The sequence below is a fragment of the Gadus macrocephalus genome, chromosome 23 (assembly GCF_031168955.1).
Source record: "Gadus macrocephalus chromosome 23, ASM3116895v1".
NCBI lineage: Eukaryota > Metazoa > Chordata > Actinopteri > Gadiformes > Gadidae > Gadus > Gadus macrocephalus.
In genome coordinates this window covers 14,112,534-14,135,966 of record NC_082404.1, presented here as the reverse complement: position 1 = coordinate 14,135,966, position 23,433 = coordinate 14,112,534, and the positions used below count along the sequence as shown (strand labels likewise).

The following is a 23,433-nucleotide window of genomic DNA, read 5'->3' as shown; positions in this document are numbered from 1 at the left end:
CGATAGATAAATAGCCTAGTCAAGTCTTTACCAAACTACACGTCGGGAATTCATAGGCGATTCGGCTCACACAGTATAGCCTACAAGACCACACAGAACAAGGGAGACAACAAGTCTGACTGGACACACACAAAATACATCACATTAAAACTAGACCCATGCGTTGATAGATAAATAAATAGAGTGGCGAAGTCACGCCCCTTCCGGTAGAGCTCATGGGACCTATGAGATCGAAAAATATGAATGGGTGTCAATGGAGAGAAAATAATTATTTTCTGGTCCCAGCCTTTATATGACCTGGATTACACATATGTTGTTTGTGGATTTAAATGATAATTTTTCATGCAAAGAAAACTAAAAAATCTAGTGAAGAAGTTTGATAATTTTAGGTTTTATGTGAGGCCGCTTTGTGAACTACAGCTCTTCGCTGCTCTCGACGCATATGATATACGTCACCACACCCGCACTTGGAACTCGGCACAGAGATGGCGATCTCTCTTCTCCACTTCACCACTTTTTTTCTCCACATGACCCGACTTATAGTGGTTATCACCTCTTTCTATGCTTTTATCCTTGCCTTGAAAAAAAGTGGTGAAGTGGAGCAGAGAGATCGCCATCTCTATGCCGAGTTCCAAGTGCGGTCCGACCCGCGGGCCGGTGTTGTGCCAAAAGGTGATCAGCTGCCTGAAAGTGATTTCAGCCGCGGGAGCGCGCACAGCCTGTTAAAGCTAGGCTATATCGCCTCGAAACGTGCATGCGGCAGCAAAGTATGATCAGTCATACTAGTCAATAGCACTACAGGACTATTGTCCGCTGTATTAACACAGATATGTATTTTAAGGTGAGAAGACATCGACGTTGTACCGACGTCTGATCAGTCATACTAGTCAATAGCACTACAGGACTATTGTCCGTGAGTCAATTATCCCTCTTTAGCCTATATCCTTCAAGCTCATTCTTCGCCAGAGTGAATTCAATTCTCTAGCACCACGCAAGTGGCTGCTGGCCGAGGTAAACTTTTTTTTTTAACGCAGCAACCATCACATTTGTATTCATTTAGATTTTGTACAGTCTGAGATATTATTACCAATGTAATCAATTTTTTCAGACAAATGAGTGCTACCTCAGAGCCATACTGAATGTGAAAGAAAGGGAAAAGAATATATAGGCTATCCACAACCATTATTCTGCCGGAGTCATAGTTTTTGGAGCACGGTCTGCCATGGCCAATCACTCATTACGCAAGGTAAAAATGCTAAAATTGTATCAAAGCTAACATTATTAAACATTTAGAAGATGAAAAGCTCTCTATAATATGTTTGTTAATAATTACAGCTTAACTTTGACAACTACGATGGAGTCATGGGATTCATGAATGTTGCAAACAACCACTGGAAATTCCTGGTAACAACCTTAATGAACATAATACAAAATATATCCTCAATAATAATTCTCTGCCAATAGTGAAATTCTAATGAAATGTAATTTCTCCTTGTAGTATCTCTACAAGTTGAACCAAAACGTGTTTGTCATGGATCCCTTGGGTCAAGATGAGGACAAAGAGTCAGGCGTTGCTGCGGAACGGTTTCGGTAGGGTCCGCTAATAATAATGTAGATTACATTTTAATAAATGTTATCAGTTAATTTTGTTTTAATTTTGTATTTTTTATTTAACATTAAGAATGATGTAATGTAACAACGTTTTTTTGTTTGTTTGTAGCAAAGTAGGCCCTCATTGAATTAAAATTACAATCAGGATAAAATATGTTTTGAATCTTTCAACCATCACTACAGCCAGTTCTTCAGGAGGCGGCAGAACCTCTAACAGAAGACTGATTGGGTGGATGTAAAGTGGCAGCAAGCCACAATCAAGCACAGCATTCAAAACGTGGTGCTTTCGTCATGAAGGTAATGTCTTCATCCCCTGATAAATTGTTTGAATATGAAAACATTTGTTTGTTTAGGTTTGATTGTTGTAAAAAAACTACTGACTACTATGGGGTTGTGCAGAACACAGACAAGGAAAATGGATGAAGTTAAACTGATTTATTGTTTTAGGATAAAATCAGTTTGGATGAATTGCTGAAAGCGAGAATGTGCAGACGTTGTCTAATTTAAGTGTTTAAATATGTTTAAATTTGTCTTCACTTTTACAAGTGAACTTCAGATGCAGGTGGTGGTGTGTTGCGTCCCCAGGTGATTTACTGCTGTAAGATTGTAAGATTGCCTAAAATAAACAGAGTGGACTTGTTGTAACGCAGGATTAGTTTGTCCGGTACAAGTTACGGCCCAAGTTTGTTACGGGCCATTAGAGCCCAACTACTCCTGTGTTTGTGACCTTACATTAGAGACAAACTACTACTGTGTTTGTTACCTGATATTAGAGACATACTACTCCTGTGTTTGTAACCTTGCATTAGAGCCCAACTACTCCTGTGTTTGTTACCTTACATTAGAGCCCAACTACTACTGTGTTTGTTACCTGATATTGGAGTCCAACTACTCCTGTGTTTGTTACCTTACATTAGAGACAAACTACTGTGTTTGTTACCTTTCATTAGAGACAAATTACTACTGTTTGTTACCTTACATTAGCGACAAATTACGTTTGTAACCAGACCAGGAATCTGGAGGACTGATGGAGAAGCCGTACATCTGGAAGGCAAATCCTGAGGACAACCAGGACTCTACCATCAAGGATTCCTCGTAAGTTTGCATTATCTGGACATAGTGGACTAGAAGGGGGTTGGGGGTTCAACTCTCAAACCAATGTTGCCGGGTTCAAGTCCTCGGAATACAGTGATGCGTCCTTGAGCAAGGCGCCCTAAAGCCTGCCTGCTCGACTTATCTTTGGTTCAGATAATGCTACATCTTTTGAATATTGAACCTAATCAATGTCCTTGTTTGGTCCGGGCAGACACACCTGAGCTGAACCTCACCTGATCCTCTTTGGTCGGGGGTAGACACACCTGAGCTGAACCCGCCCTGATCCTGACATCCTGCTGGTCCCGTCTCCTCAGTTCATCTGCGCCTCGTCCTCCAGAAGACCTGCTGAGCTCAGCAGTCTGAGCCTGATGTATCAATGACCTCCAGTGGGAGTGATCTTCTTGACCCCACATGTAACGTGTGCTTCCACACGCCTTTCCCTCACGTCTGTCACTAACCTCACTAATTCACTACTCTCTACTGCTTCCTCTTCTTCTTCCTTCTCTGTGGTTCAAACCTTTACACTGAAGGCGCGTCTTCCTGCCCTCAGAGGGTTCAGCGTTAGGGTTGAGAGTCAGGGTTTAGAGTCAGGGACAGAGCTGGTCAGGGAGGACTCCCTTGATATTGCTCGATTAACAAATGCATTTCTTTTTAACAGGGAACTATGTAGCCAATCAAAAGTCTTCCTCGTTTTCAGCAAATCACATGAGCGCTGTACTTCTGTATTTAATATTTTCTAAAGTTCAGAGATTTTTCCCTGTAATTATACCAAAAGTTTTGATTCCTACAAAAACTGATTATTAGTGTGATGAAATAAAAAGCTGTATATATTATACCATTTTAACTACAAGATTCGGCTTGATCTTTTTCTGGCAGGTGATACTCATGATTATTATCAACACATTTTAAAGCATATAAAAATGTTCAGTGTAATTTTCTGCCAGGAAAACTCCAATGTGTCATATTTTCGCTTTAAAACGTATAACAGCTGATAAAAGAGACAGGATTTGTTCTTATCTACCCCATATAGCCCACATGAATGTTATAGTGTCAGTTTGGAGCAGGAATATCATTTTAACTACAAGATTCGGCTTCAGATCAATTTCTGGAAGGAGGGAAACGATTGAAATGTCTTATATTTGCCCATGTAAAGGTGTTTCAGCTGGTAATAGACACTGGATGGGATATAATCTATTTAATGTGATACTCATGAATGCTATCAACGCATTTTAAGACATAACATATTTCAGTACCAAGAGAGGGCTTGAGATCATTTTCTGGCAGGAGGAAAACGACTCCAATGTGTCATATTCTCGCTTTAAAACGTATTGCAGCTGATAAGAGACTGGATTTGTTCTTATCTACCCCACATAGCGCACATGAATGTTATAGTGTCAGTTTGAACCCTAATCTATTTAAATCGTGGTAGGACCTACTCATGAATGTTATCAATTCATTTTGAGAAGAAAAAAACTTCTTCTTGAAAAATCTATAAACTGGGAAAATAATGCATAGTAAGAAAATACATGTTTGTCTGTATGGTGTGAGGTCATTTAAGATCAAACACAGAGCTGAAATAGCCTCTCACTGTTACTAGAGGGCGCCGGACCTGCGTTGAGTTTTACTAATTAACTCCCCTGCCGCAGCTCGCCTGCCATGTGGTTTTGTTAATCAGTTAATTGGTTGCATCTGGTGCGTTTCACTTAAGAGGGAACCGGACAGTACGTTTTTGTCCTCCACTGTTTGGCAGTGTAGCGTCTCCCAAACGCGGTATGTTGTGTTCCCAGAAACCCCAACGTGTGCACTGTTTTGTTGAGTTCTGTTGTGACTTATTTGACATCTCTTCCTGTTTCACAAGTTGAAGACTTTTTGAAGTAAAGAGGAGCATCTCATCTGAACCTGATGTGAGTAGAATTGTTTGGAAAAGCACAACTTGCGTGACTTGTAGCCTATGTTGAATATAATTCACTGATAATGTGTGAAGGAAATCGGGGATTGTGGCGGTTTAACTCTCATTTGAAATTTAAATAATGATTCTACCTGAAGGTAACATTTTAGAGACTATACTTTCAAACTTGTCAAAGTAAGAGGTAAATCACTCTTGACTATTGACAGTCAAATAATTTGTATAACTTGTATTAAAAAGCTGGATTAGTTAATTATCTTAATCATTATTTAAAGGTTGGATGATCCCAAAAGCCCTGAATTTGTATATTCATTAATTTATCTGATTTAATGAAAAGAGATGGTAGATGTTGAACTGTGGGACAGTGCCCAAGTTTGGGGACCATGAGTAAACTGTTCCTTCCTTCAAAGGTCTATCATGGATATTTAACTGCAGTTCTGTGAGTATCCCAACTTAACCATGAAGATGAACTGCAAACTGTAAGTCATAAGTTTCTCACTACTCTTGGGCACATTGATGTATTTGGCTTCCTGGTGAGTTAACCCGTTACCTGAAGGTTGATCTCAGTAATAAGGATGTTTTATTGGTTCATGGTAGGAATGCACGATATAAACGAAAAAAAATGGCCTACGATAGAGATTTTAGTTATATTGCTCTATCGCGATAATGCATGTTTGACGCGATCTATCCATGACCCGTGAAATATAAAGAGCGGGTCATGGGTAGAGCTACGAGCTGCAACCGTCTGCAACGCATCGTCCGCGACCCGCAAAATTTAAAAAGAGCCACGAGCTGCAACCGGCTGCAACACATCGTCCGCGACCCGCAAAATTTAAAGAGCTGCAACCGGCAGCAACGCATCATCCGCGACCCGCGAAATTTAAAGAGCCATGAGCTGCAACCGGCTTCAACGCATCATCGTCATCTAAGCAAATATGGCTGAAAGCGAAACGGAGGAGCTGGCGATTGCCCTCATTTCATGTTCATTTTAAAATTGTATGCGTTCACTTTGCGCTTTTATGTTTTAATATCAAGTATCTGCACACACTTGGAAGATTTTTCTTTATTTAAAATAGCCATGCCTAATATGTATTTCCCTAATTGACAGTATCCGTTTCTTTATTAACAAGACACCACCAGTTTTAATTTAATTAAGAGAAGTATACGTCATTACACAGAAGATTTTTTTTCTTTGTTAAAGTCTCTGCAGCTACAACATTATGTTGTATGATTACAGTTTTGCACAATAAATGTTCTCAAAACGACATAGGCCTACTAAGTTTCTTTCTTTTGTTTTATACATTTAGCAGTTTGGCTTTCCTTAGAGTCTATATAACCTGTTCTGAAATGGTTCTATTATGATTTATATATCGTGATATATATCGTTATCGCAATAGGTTGCAATGTATATCGCAATATGGATTTTAGGCCATATCGCCCATCCCTAGTGCATGGGTTACTTTGTGTTTGGTTTATGTTGGTTTTAATGATTTGTTAAAATGGTTACAGGCTCCAAGTTATTGTTGTAAGCTGGTTTAATGGGTTGGGTTCTGATGTCTTCAGTCTTCTTTCCAGCTACTCTCCTGAGCTCTGCATCTTCATCACATGAGTGTTGCTTTACTGATGAGGTCGTGGTCTGAGTGAGCGGAGGTGCATACTGGGATACAGAGCTGTCTGAATTCTACAGGTCTGTAGACACGCCCCCTCAGGGGATACCGAGTGTTTGAGAAACCGTTGTGACGTCAGTTACATGGACTAGAATGTTCTTTAAGATGGAGACGGGGATTCAGAAGGAGAAACACCAGGGGGAGAAGAGGGGGCTCCTCATCTCAACAGCTAAAACACAACTTCAGTCTGACACAGAACCATGGAACACATTCAACAGTCCCCTCCAGACATCGTGACTCCTCAGGAACAGTTTCATTTCCAAGAAGGTCTTAATTGGGGCCATTCCAAGATGGATCTTGCTCCTCAAGAGCCACCCCCCTCCACTGGGTGGTCTTCTGAACAGATGACCTCCTTCCTGTCCTCAGGCTGACTAAAGCTGCACTGTTTGCATCTGTGAAGGCCCCTCATTCAGGAAACCACTGGACTACAAAGACATGACTTCAGAGACGTTGAATCAACCTGGGACACATTTTGGAGACGCCAAGCATAATCCATCACCAATGTGGGACGCCACTGAAAAATGTTGCACATAATTTACTTCTCTGGAGACATTGGTTGTTCTGGGTGCCCTGGCAGGAGAGCTGGGGTTGGATGATGGAACGTTATTTGGCATGAGGTTTTTACCCTGCATGATTGTTTGGCCTTTTGTGGCTCAGTGGTGTGTGTGTGTTTGGGTTTGACATGAGATGGATGATTTTTGATCGCTAGGGTTCTACTGTGTGTGTCTCCCACTCACACCTGGCATGGGGTTCTACGTGTGTGTCTGGCCTGCTTTGATAGTGTTAATGTTCACACGGGGGTCTGTGTGATTTGCTTGGGATATTGGAATGGTCAACTAAATCATACCTGATTGACGGCCACACGTTTACTTGAGGCCTCCAGTAGACATGAAGAGCCCAGAGCGACGCTGCAGAGCGATATCCAACACACTGGGCAGGAAGGAGGGTATCCACCTCTCAAGTGTAAAAGGATGCAAAAAGCGTGTTCAGATCAGTGACTTCAAACTAGGACTACACCAATCAGGATCAATGGAGGATGGACACCTAAAGGAATTCCAAAAGGAGAGTGACGTTGGAAAGGGACCTAAATGGATATTCAAGATAACCTTCAGACCTGTAATGAGACGGCTCTTCCTACCTGGCTGGATTGATGGAGAGCCCTGTGGATCTTGTCTTGCTCTCAGTTTCACGTCTTCTCAGGCTGAACTGTATTTGTTTCGGACAGGACTAGCTGAACGATTGGTTCCCTTAAATCAGGACCAATCTGGGAACTCCAACTAGTGCGCTCTTCGAGCTGAAGTTGCGCTCTTCGAGCTGAAGTTGTACTCTTCAGCTGAGGAGGTAAGGAAACCTTCACTGGGGCTTCAAGGTGTAAAGAGGAGGATGTTTCAAAGTGTTCGATGGTACTCTGATGAAGACCGTTGTTTGTTCCACTGGCTGAGAGGAAGAACCCTCACATCTTCCTCTTGGCCTTTCTCCTCTGATAATCCTGGAGCCATCTTGAAGGATATTCCAGCTCATGTAACTAATGTCAAGACAGATTCTCAAACACTTGGTTTCTCCTGAGGAGCGTGTCTATAGAACTGAAGACTTTAGAAAGCACTGTATCCCAGCATGCATCTCTGCTCACTCAGACCACACCCCCATGAGTAGGATGCAACATTCTTGTGATGGAGTTGTAGAGTTTTATGAGTAACGAGGGAGCAGACAAAGGTAATTAGAACACAATGGCATGTCAAGTCTGTAAATCTTTAAACCATGAAGATAGTTGGATAGTTCAGGAATAGGGCTTATTTTTATTATGGGCGGTCCTTTCACTCAGATGCCCACTTCTCACTGGACCTGTACATGTGTTGGCTGGCTGGCATGATTTGCTGTTGGTGATGAGGCAGTCAGGGTGACGTTGCAGGGCTATGGTCGGCTCTCTGTGAGCTCAACGTTTAGATTTGCTCTGTATGGTTTGTACCCTGAATAATCTAGATAATTGTAAAATGTAGACACGGTTTTGATTTGAATGATTTTAGGTTTAAAGTTGTTGTGGGACGTACATGGTAGTTGGTTCTTCGTACGGTTTTGAGTGATATAACTTGTACACACTGGGTGCATAATAATGTAAAGGTACACTGAATAGAAGTAATGACCAACAGCAACAAACTGATCTCCTCAAGGTAAGTCTGTTGGTTGTTTTTAATGAAGACCATCGCTGGACTTCAGGATCTTCCTCCGTTCAGCTCAAGGTGAGGCGCTGGTTCTGTTTTTTCTTTGGTTGGTTCCGGCCGGAATGTTCGGATTCCAGTCGGACGGTTTCTGCTTCCCGCCGTGGAAGGTTCTGAGTGCGGTCACTTGATTTAGTCCCAATGGTTAGCATAGAACGTTGTAGTCTTGACAACCATAAGAAACCAGCTGGCAGTTAGTTTGACGGGAGTCCCCTGAGGGAATCTGGCAGAACGTTCTGGATTGTATTCGCGTAACCTCGAGCTGTTGCCAACGGAAACTATTTAGTTTCCATTGGGAATTGTTGCCCCTTATCTTAAACAACCTTAAGTTTGATATTAAATACATACTGACACGTACGTCGTACAATATGTTGATCATTTCCGATGGTTGCGCCGTACTTTAACCACGATGACGTGACGGGACTCTCGCTGCGTACAAAACGGCGTTCTACTTGCGTGCCCATTTTTTTACATCAGTGACGGATGAAAATCATTTCAAGGTGTCATTTCAACGGAACCCAGCACCTGAATATGGCTGAGTATATTTGATTTAATATCGATACTGCTTAGTGTTCTTTGTTACTTCAGCTTTTGTACGTTCTAAATATCTGCTGTCATTAATTGCCACAGAAGTTAAACCCTACCAAATGGAATGACGTTAAACAACGACTTTGGTGCAGAGTTACCAACTGGATAATATCAAAGCTAAAATAATGGCCGTCCTTCCCACATGTTACAGTAGAAGATGCTCTAGAACTGTACAGGTTAAAAAGGTAACATGTAGTTTGTCCCAAGGTGTCTGCCTCCTCACCCAGAGCAAGACCTCCACCTCCTCACCTAGAGCCAGACCTCCACCTCCTGTCAGAAGTCCTCCAGAACATGTCGGTGCTCTTGTGTGTGAGTAGAGAAATGAATGGCCTGAACCACTTCTTTAAACTTGTGGACTGCTCTGTCTTCATTCCCAAAATGGAATGCTCATGTCTGGTCTCAAGTCTTTTCCAGCCTTGAGTTATAAAATAATAGTTAAATTAATTTTGTAACTTTTTTGTAAGCTGATATAAACCAGCTGCTGTAACTGAAAGGTGAGGCCGAGAGGCTGGGGAGCGGAGGCTTGTGGTGCCAGGATGGACTGGAGACTGAGGCTGGAGACCAGGGGCCTGCAGCACCGGACCAGAGGGTAACCATCACCAACCTCATCTGAAACACTAAAATCCTCAGTAGTTTAGGTCTGGTTTTGATCATCTTATGACTTTACATCTGTGCCAAGCTGTGATTCATACCAGATTTATGTAGGTGTCATATGAGCCTTCATTGTTACTAGTGCTGCTATGACCGTAGTGGATGAATTGCTGAACGTGACAATCTGCAGACGTTGTCTAATTTAAGTGTTTAAATATGTTTTAAATTCGTCTTCCATTTTACAAGTGAACCTCAGATGCAGGAGGTGGGGTGTGTTGCGTCCCCAGGTGATTTACTTCTGAGACCAACTGTGTTTGTAACCAGACCAGGAATCCATGGCTGTAGGAGCTGATGGAGGAGCTGTGCTGAAGGCCCTGCCTGGTGGAGGAGCTGACGGAGGCCCTGCCTGGTGGAGGATGTCTGTCGTGGGGTAGATGGAGCCTGACTCTGAAGTGATCATCACACTCACTGCCACTTCTCATAGAATACTGCTACCATAAACCACCGGCGTTTGTACCATATATACCAGACAACTACATCTGTTTTACCACACATTAAAGCAAGACTTCTGCTGTTTGTTCCAGACCAGGACTCTGTCTGAGGAGAGCTGATGGAGGAGCTGAGACGCTGGAGGACGACTAGGAATCAACCAACAAGAATTCCTCGTGAATTTGTATTTACTTACATGGTTGACTTAAAGGGCAAAATACAGCTGTTACTTTGACATGCGTTAACAAACTACTGCTGTGTTTTCTTACTAGAACCCTTTCTGGAGTGGAAGCAAGCTGGTAGGGGAGCCGTGAATCTGGAGGATGACCATCTCTCTACCAACAAGGATTGTAAGTTTGTATTAACCTGTATCAACAAAGTGGAAATAAAGGGCTTAAAAATAAGTCAAACTACATGTTTGTTACCAGACGTTGGGACCAGACTTGCGCTGTTTGTTCCAGACCAGGACTCTGGCTGAGGAGAGCTGATGGAGGAGCCAAGACTCTGGAGGACGACATCACTCCATCAACAAGGATCCTCGTAAGTTTGCATAAAGTAAGCAGAGTGGACTTGTTGTAATGCAGGATTAGTTTGTCCAGTAGAAGTTAAGGCGTACTGCTGTGGTTGGTTACCAGACAAACTACAGCTGCTACTTTGTTACGCGCCATTAGATCCCAACTACTCCTGTGTTTGTGACCTTACATTAGAGACAAACTACTAGTGTCTGGAGGGCTGACGGAGAAGCCGTACATCTGGAAGGCAAATCCTGAGGACGACCAGGACTCTACCATAAAGGATTCCTCGTAAGTTTGCATTATCTGGACCTAGTGGACTAGGTTGGGGGTTCAACTCTCAAACCAATGGTGCCGGGTTCAAGTCTTCAGAATACAGTGATACGTCCTTGAGCAAGGCGACCCAAAGCTTGCCTGCTCCTTAATGACGTCTCTTTGGTTCAGATAATGTTGCATCTGTTGAATATTGAACCTAATCCATGTCCTCGTTTGGTCCGGGCAGACACACCTGAGCTGAACCTCACCTGATCCTGTTTGGTTGGGGGCAGACACACCTGAGCTGAACCCCTCCTGATCCGGACATCCTGCTGGTCCCGTTTCCTCAGTTCATCTGAGCCTCGTCCTCCAGAAGACCTGCTGAGCTCAGCGGTCTGAGGCTGAGGGATCAATGACCTCCAGTGGGAGTGATCTTCTTGACCCCACATGTACCCGTGTGCTTCCACACGCCTTTCCCTGACGTCTGTCACTAACCTCACTACTTCACTACTCTCTACTCCTTCCCCTTCTTCTTCCTTCTCCGTGGTTCGAACCTTTACTCTGAAGGAGTGTCTCCTTGAACCTTTACACTGAAGGAGCGTCTTCCTGCCCTCAGAGGGTTCAGCGTTAGGGTTGAGAGTCAGGGTTTAGAGTCAGGGACAGAGCTGGTCAGGAAGGGCTGGTTTTACACAAACCTCTTCACTTGCTTTCTGAATGGTGGTGACATTTTGAAAAGATTAATTTGGGAAAATGTTTTCCTCTGCTTTCCTTCACAAAAAAAATTATTAAACTTCTGTGTTTGTAACCAGACCCGGAATCCATGGCTGAAGGAGCTGATGGTGGAGCCGTGCTGGAGGCCCTGCCTGGAGGAGGAGCCGCCGTGCTGAAGGCCCTGCCTGATGGAGGAGCCGTGCTGGTGGCCCTGCCTGGTGGAGGATGTCTGTCGTGAGGTAGATGGAGCCTGACTCTGAAGTGACCATAACACTCACTGCCACTTCTCGTAGAATACTGCTACCACAAACCACCGGCGTTTGTACCATATATACCGACTACGTCTGTTTTACCACATATTGAAGCAAGACTTCTGCTGTTTGTTCCAGGCCAGGACTCTGTCTGAGGAGAGCTGATGGAGAGCTGATGGAGGAGCTGAGACGCTGGAGGATGACTAGGAATCAACCAACAAGGATTCCTCGTAAGTTTGTATTTACTTACATGGTTGACTTAAAGGGCAAAATACAGCTGTTACTTTGACATGCGTTAACAAACTACCGCTGTGTTTTCTAACTAGGACGTGTTTCTGGAGCGGAGGCGAGCTGGTAGGGGAGCCGTTAATCTGGTGGATGACCATCTCTCTACCAACAAGGATTGTAAGTTTGTATTAACCTAACAAAGTGGAAATAAAGGGCTTAAAATTAAGAAAAACGACATGTTTGTTACCAGACGTTGGGGCCAGACTTGCGCTGTTTGTTCCAGACCAGGACTCTGGCTGTGGAGCGCTGATGGAGGAGCCAAGACTCTGCAGGACGACATCACTCTACCAACAAAGATCCTCGTAAGTTTGCATAAAGTAAACAGACTGGACTTGTTGTAACGCAGGATTAGTTTGTCCAGTAGAAGTTAAGGCATACTACTGTGGTTGGTTACCAGAAAAACTACAGCTGCTACTTTGTTACGTGCCATTAGAGCCCAACTACTCCTGTGTTTGTGACCTTACATTAGAGACAAATTACATTTGTAATCAGACAGGAATCTGGAGGACTGATGGAGAAGCCGTACATCTGGAAGGCAAATCCTGAGGACAACCAGGACTCTACCATCAAGGATTCCTCGTAAGTTTGCATTATCTGGACATCGTGGACTAGGTAGGGGGTTGGGGGTTCAACTCTCAAACCAATGTTGCCGGGTTCAAGTCCTCAGAATACAGTGATGCGTCCTTGAGCAAGGCGCCCTAAAGCCTGCCTGCTCGACTTATCTTTGGTTCAGATAATGCTACATCTTTTGAATATTGAACCTAATCAATGTCCTTGTTTGGTCCGGGCAGACACACCTGAGCTGAACCTCACCTGATCCTCTTTGGTCGGGGGTAGACACACCTGAGCTGAACCCGCCCTGATCCTGACATCCTGCTGGTCCCGTCTCCTCAGTTCATCTGCGCCTCGTCCTGCAGAAGACCTGCTGAGCTCAGCAGTCTGAGCCTGATGGATCAATGACCTCCAGTGGGAGTGATCTTCTTGACCCCACATGTAACGTGTGCTTCCACACGCCTTTCCCTCACGTCTGTCACTAACCTCACTAATTCACTACTCTCTACTGCTTCCTCTTCTTCTTCCTTCTCTGTTGTTCGAACCTTTACACTGAAGGCGCGTCTTCCTGCCCTCAGAGGGTTCAGCGTTAGGGTTGAGAGTCAGGGTTTAGAGTCAGGGACAGAGCTGGTCAGAGAGGACTGCTTTTACACAAACCTTCACTTCCTTTCGGAATGGTGGTGACGTTTTGAAAAGATTAATTTGGGAAAATGTTTTCCTCTGCTTTCTTTTACAAAATTGTACTAAACTTCTGTCAAGTGTTTTTGTTTATATATTAAAATCCCACATTGACTTCTACATGTTTGGTACGGTTCATTTAATTGTCCTTTAACTTGGTTAATGTCAAGCTAAACTCCTGCAAAACATTTAATATATGATTGTTATTCAGCAATGTTCACATAATCTATTGTAAAAATATTAAACTTCCATATTACTACAAAATTCAAGCCTATCCATGTATTTAACAATGCACATACTGCCCTGCAGGCCATTCTCTGCTACTTCAACACGTTCAATCCACCAACCCGTCTCACATCAATGTACTATAGCTACGTTGGTGGAACTTGGTGCGTTTCCTGGAGCTCAGAGGACGGAAGGACGCGTGTTTACCTGGCCGATTAGGCCCTGAACGCAGACCCTGAACCCAGAGGGTATAATTTTTGGGTTAAAAAAAATAAAGTAAGTAAAAAGATTTATAAGTAGCCTAGTCTAGATAGTCCTTCTGGCAAGAGAAACAGTTTAAAAACATAACCTTTTTACCACCTCAAGTGAATTAACCTATCCTATCCCCAGTCAGATATGTGTGTTTAAAGTCTGTCTCACTTGTATTCATTTTACTCTGAAACAACTTGAATGGAACTTTAGACATTTGGGGATAAGCAGCACAGCAGTCAGGTAGCTATTTTAAGCTATAATAAACTGTATTTTGTTTATTTAGGTGAAGCATTCCGAAAAAATTATTGTGGCATTTTCATTTTCCTAAGCCCCGGATGTTTTTGAAACCTAGAAACATCCCTGCCGTCGACGGTGTTCCCATCGACGGACCGGACGTCAGGTGGCGGAGGACGGGGTCTGACGGATGGCAGGGGGCCACAAAGGGCCTCCAACGCCCCCCACTCCAGCTCATACTTAGCCAGTATCCTGTGTACTTATACTCATACTGAGCCAGTAACCTGTGTACATATACTCATACTGAGCCAGCATCCTGTGTACTGATACTCGTACTGAGCCAGTATCCTGGGTACTTATACTCATACTTAGGCAGTGTCCTGTGCACTTATACTCAGTGGAATCACAAGGCTGTTTTATTGGGGGCTAAAGCGCCGGATATTTTTTAATTAGCCCCGAATATAATTTTTGGGTAAAATGAATAAAATAAAAGAATAATAATATTTTTATGTATACATATATATATACTGTATATAGTGTCCCACTTGCATTCATTTACTCTGAAATAACTTGAATAGAACTTAAGATGTTTGGGGATAAGCAGCAAAGCAGTCAGGTAGCTATTTAAAGCTATAATAAACCGGGTATTTTTGTTTATTTAAGTAAAGCATTCAGAAAAAATTTCCATGCACAATAAAGCAGACAAAAAAAATAAAATTGTATGCCCAAAGGGATACTTTTATTTTCCCTCTGGGCTAAGCCCTGGACGTTTATGCAACCTAGAATCGCCCCTGGTGTTAATACAGCGGACATTGTCCTGTAGTGCTATTGACTAGTGTGACTGATCAGACGTCGATCCCCGTACAACGTCGATGTCTTGTCACCTTAAATTACATATCTGTGTTAATACAGCGGACAATAGTCCTGTAGTGCTATTCACTAGTATGACTGATCAGACTTTGCTGCCGCACTCACGTTTCGAGGCGATATAGCCTAGCTTTAACAGGCTGTGCGCGCTCCCGCGGCTGAAATCACTTTCTGGCAGCTGATCACTTTTTGGCACAACACCAGGTCGGGCCGATATTTCCCACCACTATCCTCGGGCCGGGCCTTTGATCGAGCGTTTTTATTGGCCTAATCTGAGGAGAAATCTATGCCATAAACAGAAATATTATAGGTCTTTATTACACGGGTCTTCTCAATGCCGTGGAACGCTCCGTTCACTTGCATGGGTAGTAGTCCGGTGACTTGTCAACCCCAGCGTCTTCCGTTGCTAAGCGACGTAACCGTCTTTGCGGACAAATTATTTCTCTGCTGATCAACACTACGAATGCTGGTAACGAATAAATTGTAAAAAAGACACGGCATGTGAAGTTATTTTTTCGTTTTGGCAAGTAGACGTGTAATAAGCGGGCTAATGTATAGAACGTCGCCGGTCATTATCGAAAATAAGACCCTTCAGGGCGAAGCAAGACACCTTCGCTGCGCGTCGGGGTACTGTTCGCCCTGGTGGGGCTTATTTTCCCGATAATGACCGGCGTTCTATGCATTATCACTTACATATATATTTAGCAGAGTAGACCTAGTAACAAATGTGTACAAAGTTACATATGTATTAAAAAAAATGTTGGGTTGAAATCGGGCTCGGGCTCATAATTACAGTTAATGTGTCGGGGCCGGCCGGGCTCGGACAGAACGTGCTCGGGCTTGATTTTCTTTATTAATCGAATGGGAAATGCAATAGGCCTATTTTAGGACCGAATCACCGTTAAACTTGTTTCTAATAACATTTCTAGCGAGAAAGATACTTTTTACTTGCATAATCTTTAGTCAGTGATTACGTCTGATCTTTAGTTTTATAGTTATTCTGAAGATTTTATCGGCTCGCTCGCATGTTTCAACGACGTCAGGTGGCTAGGGACGCTGCTTTCGCTAAACTGGCAGCTCACGTGTTTCCTGCGTTTGTGTTATTAAAACCGTTACTTTATAGAAATACGTATATCTGAGAGCCAACCCAGTCGCCAAAAGCATATGACAGTGTACGTTTTCGTGAACACTGGATTACGTCGCATTTCAACATAAAATAGCGTGGTATACATGTACAAACACACACACACACACACACGCACACAATGCATTTCGCTGCTAAAACAACAAAAAATATTCCCTCAAAAATTATTACTTTCAAAACGTTGGCCAAAGTGGAATATCTTTTTTATTTGGGCTGCTTCTAGGACATTTTGGGTGGATTTTGAACGGTATGTGGGCAGGATGTTTTTTGCAGGACCTGGCAACCCTGCGCTGTTGCCCGAGGTGCTGAAATGCTCCGGAACAGATCTGGTTCCACATATGGCCAAAAGACGACATATCCGAGATTTGGAGTTCTAGCCCTTAGAGAAAAAAGTTTTCCCAAATGGACTGTCATTTGGACAAAGCCCCTCAGAAGTGTTGCCTGCAAGACCTAATGTTTCAGAATGTGGTGGAAAAACAGTGAATCGGTGAATGTGCAGGATGTTTGGTCGGATAGTTATGACGAAGAATCATAATGTGAATGGGAATATTCTATAAATGTCTATCATCTTGCGTCTCAACACTTCTGCTGCAGCCGCTTAAAATCTCACTCCGAGAACCTTAAAATATGAATCAATCCATTAGAAGTATGATAATATCTTCCCGGTGGCGTAACGGGGCAAACAAGGTGTCCTTTGACATCTAAGTTTCGAGGCGATTGCAACAGTGCCACACATGATCATATTTGAATATGTTTCGGGGTAGTAATTAGCTGTCGATTTTGGAGGCCTTTATCAATAATGACCAGCTATAGATTTGCTTCCCGATTTTTTACAAATTACATGTTATTTAGCATCTACACGTTAAGCTGAGTCCAATGAGATCAAGCTCGCCCTCTTGCCACACCGAGATCATGTCCTAGACCATACGTGTACCATGTAAAATACATGTTACCATTTGCTAGAGTGTCATGCTTGGTGTCATTGGACTCAGCTCAACGTGTAGATGCTACATAACATGTCATTTGTCAAAAAAATTCTATCGGGAAGCAAATCAATAGCTGCTCATTATTGATTAAGGCCTCCAATTTCGACAGCTAATTACTACCATTAAACATGTTCGAATATGCTCATGTGTGGCACCGTTGCAATCGCCTGGAAGCGTAGATGTTGAAGGACACATTGTCCGCCCTCTTACGCCACCGGGAAGATATTTACATACTTCTGATTGACTAATGAATTGATTCAGCTATTCCCCCAGAAGTCTGGGGTCAAAAGGTCAAAAGGAGCCGGCACCACGCCGCTTATGAGACAACAAAAGTTCATGTGTATTTCTCTCATAACTTTTTGTCATTATTAAAGAGAGGCCTGATTCTCAGATATGCAGGTTGGATGGCTACGGTGTAGGTCTGGGAAGAACTTCAGGCCAAAATCTTGCAAGCGAGCCGCTGGGTGAGGTGCAACGAGATGGAGCACTTGCTGAGTCATTTCCTGTATGGCTGGAGCCACAGGTTGAAGCGTATATGCGTCCTTTGAGAACCCCTTTGATATATAAGAGACCCCAAGGTACAGCTTACTTAAATGTTGTCGACTCAGTCACCTATTGCATTACTTCCTTTAGGGCTTCGGCCCCCTAATTGATCATTGTAGTATAATTGAATGCCCTCTTTCATATATATGATACCTCCACCACTGGGACGTGGCAACAATTCTCCAAATCCATATGGGGAGGGGATGTGATGCTTGTGGACAGTAGGGTTGTACACTAGACATAAATAGGAAGCAAACTCAGGAGAAGGAATGACCTCTCATAAATATTTATTTAATAAATTGTTTCAAATAACCCTGCCTCGTTAAATCAATGAGCTTGGTGTTTTGCTTTCAAAAATAGGTTATAGAAGTCTAAACTGCAGAAAATAAAAACATCCAAGCTGCCTTTTAAGGATACCTTGGAATATCGGTCTATTTTTTAACCATCGGACCCTAGTTTACGACAAAAACAACATAATTGACGGCAGCTCCTTTGCCGCATGGTTTTTACAACCATGTAAGGATTAGAGGGGGCGGTCGATAGCAACCACCATAGCAACCATGACGGTCAAGTGACTGGATGCAGCCCCGTTGAAAAAAATAGAATACCACCCTACACACTCAGGAGATTAATGATATTTAAATTATTATGAACAAGTCTTTATTTGCATGGGGTTACATTTCGTTCTGTGTAGCATGGAAAAATCTGAGAAAAACTCCCATTCAGAATGCATTGGTTTACATTTTGTTCTTTGGAGCACAGATATTTTTATGTATTTATTTATTTTCAGTTTTTGAGGAGGTGCTTCAAAGATGCTAATTTTTCTGCAATAATCCAAAATCCAATGGAAAAACCTGTTGGCTTTTTGTCAAGGGAACCCAGGGCGAAGCTTCCGGGTTGGCCAACATACGTCATCCCTCCACCACGCTATACTGTAAAAACACATGTTCAAGTTGAATGATAATGCATGAATTTATTCTTTATTCTGCCATAGTATTTATTTAAGGGGCGAGGGGGGGCATACAAGTCTTTTGGCCATAGTGGATCCAGATCTGTTCCGGAGCATTTCAGCACCTCGGGCAACAGCGCAGGGTTGCCAGGTCCTGCAAAAAACATCCTGCCCACATACCGTTCAAAATCCACCCAAAATATCCTAGAAGCAGCCCAAATAAAAAAGATATTCCACTTTGGCCAATGTTTTTAAAGTAATAATATTTGAGGGAATATTTTTTGTTGTTGTTTAAGCAGCGAAATGCATTGTGTGTGTGTGTGTGTGTGTGTTAGGGCTTTGACTCCGAACTTCGTAATTCGAATATAATTCGAATATCAAAAAATAAATCAAAAATCGAACAAATATTAGGCAGTCTTTAATATTCGAACCTGTTATGGGCAGGCCAAGAGGGAGAGACGTCGGAGAACCTGACGCAGTCTATTCATAATATTGTAATGACCACGGAAGAGGCAGTGACTGAAGTATTGATTAGACAGCGATTTATTAGAAACCTAATAAACCGTTGGAACACGCAAGACCGGTAACCATAGCAACGCCGGTAAACAAACCTCGCAAAACCCAATCCAGGGCTGAATCCGAATACTCATACTTATAGTATGCATTTTGTAGTACGCCACAAATATAGCGCGTCTGAATGCTCAGTACGCATTGTGTAGTACGGAAAACGTTAAAGAATGCGTACTACCGCCACAGTATACAACGGTAGGTCACTACGCTATCCCACAATGCAACCGGAGTCTGGTAACGAACGAAGAAGAGATGGCTGACCCGACATTACCAACAGCGGCTCAGAAAGACGTTGTAGAAAGCGGCGAAAAAAGGAGACATTAAAAAAGTAAAGTAAGTAATTAAGTAAAAAGAGACATTTTTAATTTAATAGCAACGATGACAAGACGGATAACAGGTAACTTATCAAGGTAATTTTGCCGGCATCTGAGGGGAGAAACGCCATCTCCAAACATCCGACGGAGTTTCAGAGGCGTTCTATGCATAGCTGTAGACCGTACTACATTGTCAAGTGTAGTACGGTCAAGTGGTAGACACTGAACAGAAATAGTATGTACTAAGTATTCGGATTCAGCCCAGGTCTTACTGGTCAAAATATTATTAATAAATATTCGAATATTAATATTAATAAACAAACAAACTTCGAATATGATTTTTGGGCAAAAGTCAAAGCCCGTGTGTGTGTGTGTGTGTGTGTGTGTCACGCTATTTTATGTTGAAATGCGACGTAATCCAGTGTTCACGAAAACGTACACTGTCAACGTATGCTTTTGGCGACTGGGTTGGCTCAGATATACGTGTTTCTAACAAGATGATATCATTAGAAGTTACATAAAGCAACAGTTTAATAACACAAAGGCAGGAAACACGTGAGCTGCTAGTTTAGCGAAAGCAGCTTCCCTAGCAACCTGACATCGTTGAAACATGCGAGCGAGCCAATAAAATCTTCCTAATAACTATAAAACTAAAGATCAGACACAATCGCTGACTAAAGATTATGCAAGTAAAAAGTATATTTCTCGCTAGAAATGTTATTAGAAACACGTTTAACGTGATTAGGTCCTAAAATAGGCCTATTGGATTTCCCATTCAGATAATAAAGATTAATAAAGAAAATCAAGCCCGAGCACGTTCTGTCCGAGCCCGGCCCGACCCGACACATTAACTGTAATTATGAGCCCGAGCCCGATTTCAACCCGAATTTTTTTTTAATACATATGTAACTTTGTACACATTTGTTACTAGGCCTACTCTGCTCAAAATATATGCAAGGGATAATGTATAGAACGACGGTCATTATCGGGAAAATAAGCCCCGCCAGGGCGAACAGTACCCCGACGCGCAGCGAAGGTGTCTTGCTTCGCCCTGAAGGGTCTTATTTTCGATAATGACCGGCGACGTTCTATACATTAGCCCGCTTATTACACGGCTACTTGCCAAAACGAAAAAATAACTTCACATGCTGTGTCTTTTTTACAATTTATTCGTTACCAGCATTCGTAGTGTTGACGTGACGTCGCTTAGCAACGGAAGACGCTGGGGTTGACAAGTCACCGGACTACTACCCATGCAAGTGAACGGAGCGTTCCACTGCATTGAGAAGACCCGTGTAATAAAGGCCTGTACTATTTCTGTTTATGGCATAGATTTCTCCTCAGATCGCGGGTCGGGTCGGGCTCGGGCTCGGGTTCGGGCAGAGAATCTAAACACTGACTGGAACTACTTAGCAGGTGTCTGTAGGCCTATATCAGGAGTTAATGCACACCCTGCAGCCAATCAGAATACGAGTATTGCTCCAGACCGTGGTATAAACAATATTATTCACGAGTTATAATCAACCCCTACACATCAATATTAATGATAACCCATTAAATACGGTATGATTTCTAGATGGCAACGTCCGATCGCGACACTGGACTTGCGAGGCATCGACGCGGATTTCCATTCACATAGCCAAAAACAAGACAACAGATCTATGGCTAGATCAAAACATCAAGACATACAATTCTAAAAAGAACAGATGAAGCAGATACCCTTTTTTCCTTCGCTGTTTGCCTACAGAGCTGCGCACCTGCATTTAATATACAATCCGTGAATTGTCACAATTTCTCAGAATCAAATGTGAAAGTAGAAACGGGTGGCCAAAAGCTGTCATATTGTTAGTTATCACAGACTATTTTTAACAATAAATGTTCTGTACGGAGCTCCTTAAGGGACATTAGGGAGAACGCTCATGGACAGAACCTTAGTTTGGAAGTCGTGCTTAGTGACACGACAAATACTTCCAATTGAAATACATGAGTTTGAAATTTGTGCTTTTTGACACAAACATTTTGAAAATACGTGTCCCTGATCACGTTTCAATAGATTAAATAACGTGACAGTGTCACGTATTTTCGTGAGAAAGGGTTGATATATCTCTATATAAATATAGGTATATATCTAAATATGTAATAAGATGTGGGGTCTATTAGAGGTATCTCTATATAAATATATATATATATATATATATATATATATTTATAAGTAATAAGATGTGGGGTCCACTAGAGGTTCCTCTATATCTATAGATATGTATACATATAGATATATATGTGATAAGATGGGGGGTCCACTAAGCCCTCCCCCAGCCGCGGTGCACGAGGCATTCAGGTGCGGCTCATGCGAGCGCCGCCGAGCTCGTCGCCGCAATGGTGGTTCCCATGGCGACCGAGTGATCACTCAGTCACCACGGTATCACGGGCTAATCAAGGCTTTATTGTGGAACTCCGTGAGATTTTTCATTTTAATTGCACCTGTCCCTCCGGCTTGGAGGAGAGCCGCTATCTGCCCATCAGGACCGGTTCTCCGCCGACCGCCTGAGCAGACACCGTGATCAATGTGCTGCTGAATGAGGACTCGCACGCCGCCTTTATTCAGGCCTCAGCTGCACGCACCAGCAGCTCCGTAGGAAACCGGCCCCTTACACGACACCAATGCCAGAGTGGGTCCAGAATAAGAATCTCGGAGTTAGTTAGTTAAATTGGTTTGAATGTTACAATGGCATGTGAAGACCAAATCCAACCGAAACTAAAGGATTTAAAGAGAGCCTGTGTGTGTGTGTTACTGGCACTGCCACCAACGTGGTGCTTCCTGGAGAGCTGCCTGATATTACTGTTGTGATGATGATGATGATGATGTAGTTCTGATGTAAAGAGCTTTTTACTAATTACAGTCCCTGAGGCTTAACAAGGCCGTGTTCCGATGCTATTGGATGACACCCCCTAACTCTCAACAGGCCTCAACCACTCTAACTAGAGGAATGGCTCATAACATAGCAGATGAAACATAAAAAATAAATGATGAGAGTTCAGAGAGAGCTAGGCATCAATCAGTGCTGAAAGCATTATTTGGTTTTCTAGTAGTAGATGGCAAAATTAAGGGACCCTCTTTCACCGTTTTGTGTTTTTTAAAGTTTTGCTGTGACAATCATGACAACGTGAGAAAAAAAATCTAGAGAGAGAGAGAGAGAGAGCAGATGGAAGAGGGAGTGACAGATCACTACTCAGAGGAAACATTAATTCTTGAATAAAAACAGGATGGGATGGTGTGAAGGAAAGCGGAGATCTTTAGCTCGCTGGAACAGGACAACATGTGAGGAAGTTCAAGTCGCTCGGCAGAACATGACTTACTGAGTTAGTTGTGGGCGTGGGGGTGGACATGTTGAAGAGGATGCTTCTGATATTCTTCACCTCTAATAAAATACTGCTGGAGAAAATAATCCAGTCCGACACACGTCATGCTGTTATCTCCACGATGGTTACTACCACTGGTATGAATTCTAGCAGTTAAAGCGTGTGTAGTGTTTACCTGGTCTCCTCATCCAAGCAGCACACACCCAGAGTACACAGAGGAAACATATCACTGTGGAAACACACACACACACACACACACACACACGCGCGCGCACATGCAAACGCACACACACACAGGCACACACAGGCACACATGCTAACGCGCACACAGGCACACGCACACACACTCACACACACACACGGGCACACACACACCCACATGCAGACGCACACACACGCACAAACACACAGGCACGTACACACAAACACACAAACACACACACACACACACACACACACACACACACACACACACACACACACACACAGCTACACCGACACACACACACACACACATGCCCTCTCTCACAGGCCCATCAGACAGGATATTAGAAGCGGGGCTTGCGGCGTCCCAGGGGA

The 23,433-nt window shown here is 43.0% G+C and overlaps 2 long non-coding RNA genes across 27 annotated transcripts in view; both read left to right on the top strand.

Moving 5' to 3' along the window:
- Positions 1–656: 656 nt before the first annotated feature.
- On the top strand, positions 657–1,881 carry LOC132452160 (uncharacterized). The gene is made up of 3 exons (XR_009524251.1): positions 657–1,246; positions 1,336–1,590; positions 1,795–1,881. It is a non-coding gene; the product is annotated as an uncharacterized LOC132452160 (long non-coding RNA).
- A 360-nt stretch (positions 1,882–2,241) lies between these two features.
- Positions 2,242–23,433, top strand: part of LOC132452468 (uncharacterized) — a 205,931-nt gene continuing 184,739 nt past the window's right edge. For 19 of the 26 annotated variants that reach the window (XR_009524344.1, XR_009524343.1, XR_009524349.1 and 16 more), the window contains exons 1-9: positions 2,242–2,706; positions 2,918–3,119; positions 10,592–10,718; positions 10,871–10,966; positions 11,178–11,880; positions 12,031–12,122; positions 12,219–12,297; positions 12,371–12,759; positions 12,972–13,173. This is a non-coding gene — a long non-coding RNA (uncharacterized LOC132452468). Of the gene's footprint in view, positions 2,707–2,917; positions 3,120–10,591; positions 10,719–10,870; positions 10,967–11,177; positions 11,881–12,030; positions 12,123–12,218; positions 12,298–12,370; positions 12,793–12,971; positions 13,174–23,433 lie in introns of all 26 variants that reach the window. The other 7 variants (XR_009524356.1, XR_009524354.1, XR_009524350.1 and 4 more) reach the window with 7 other exon arrangements.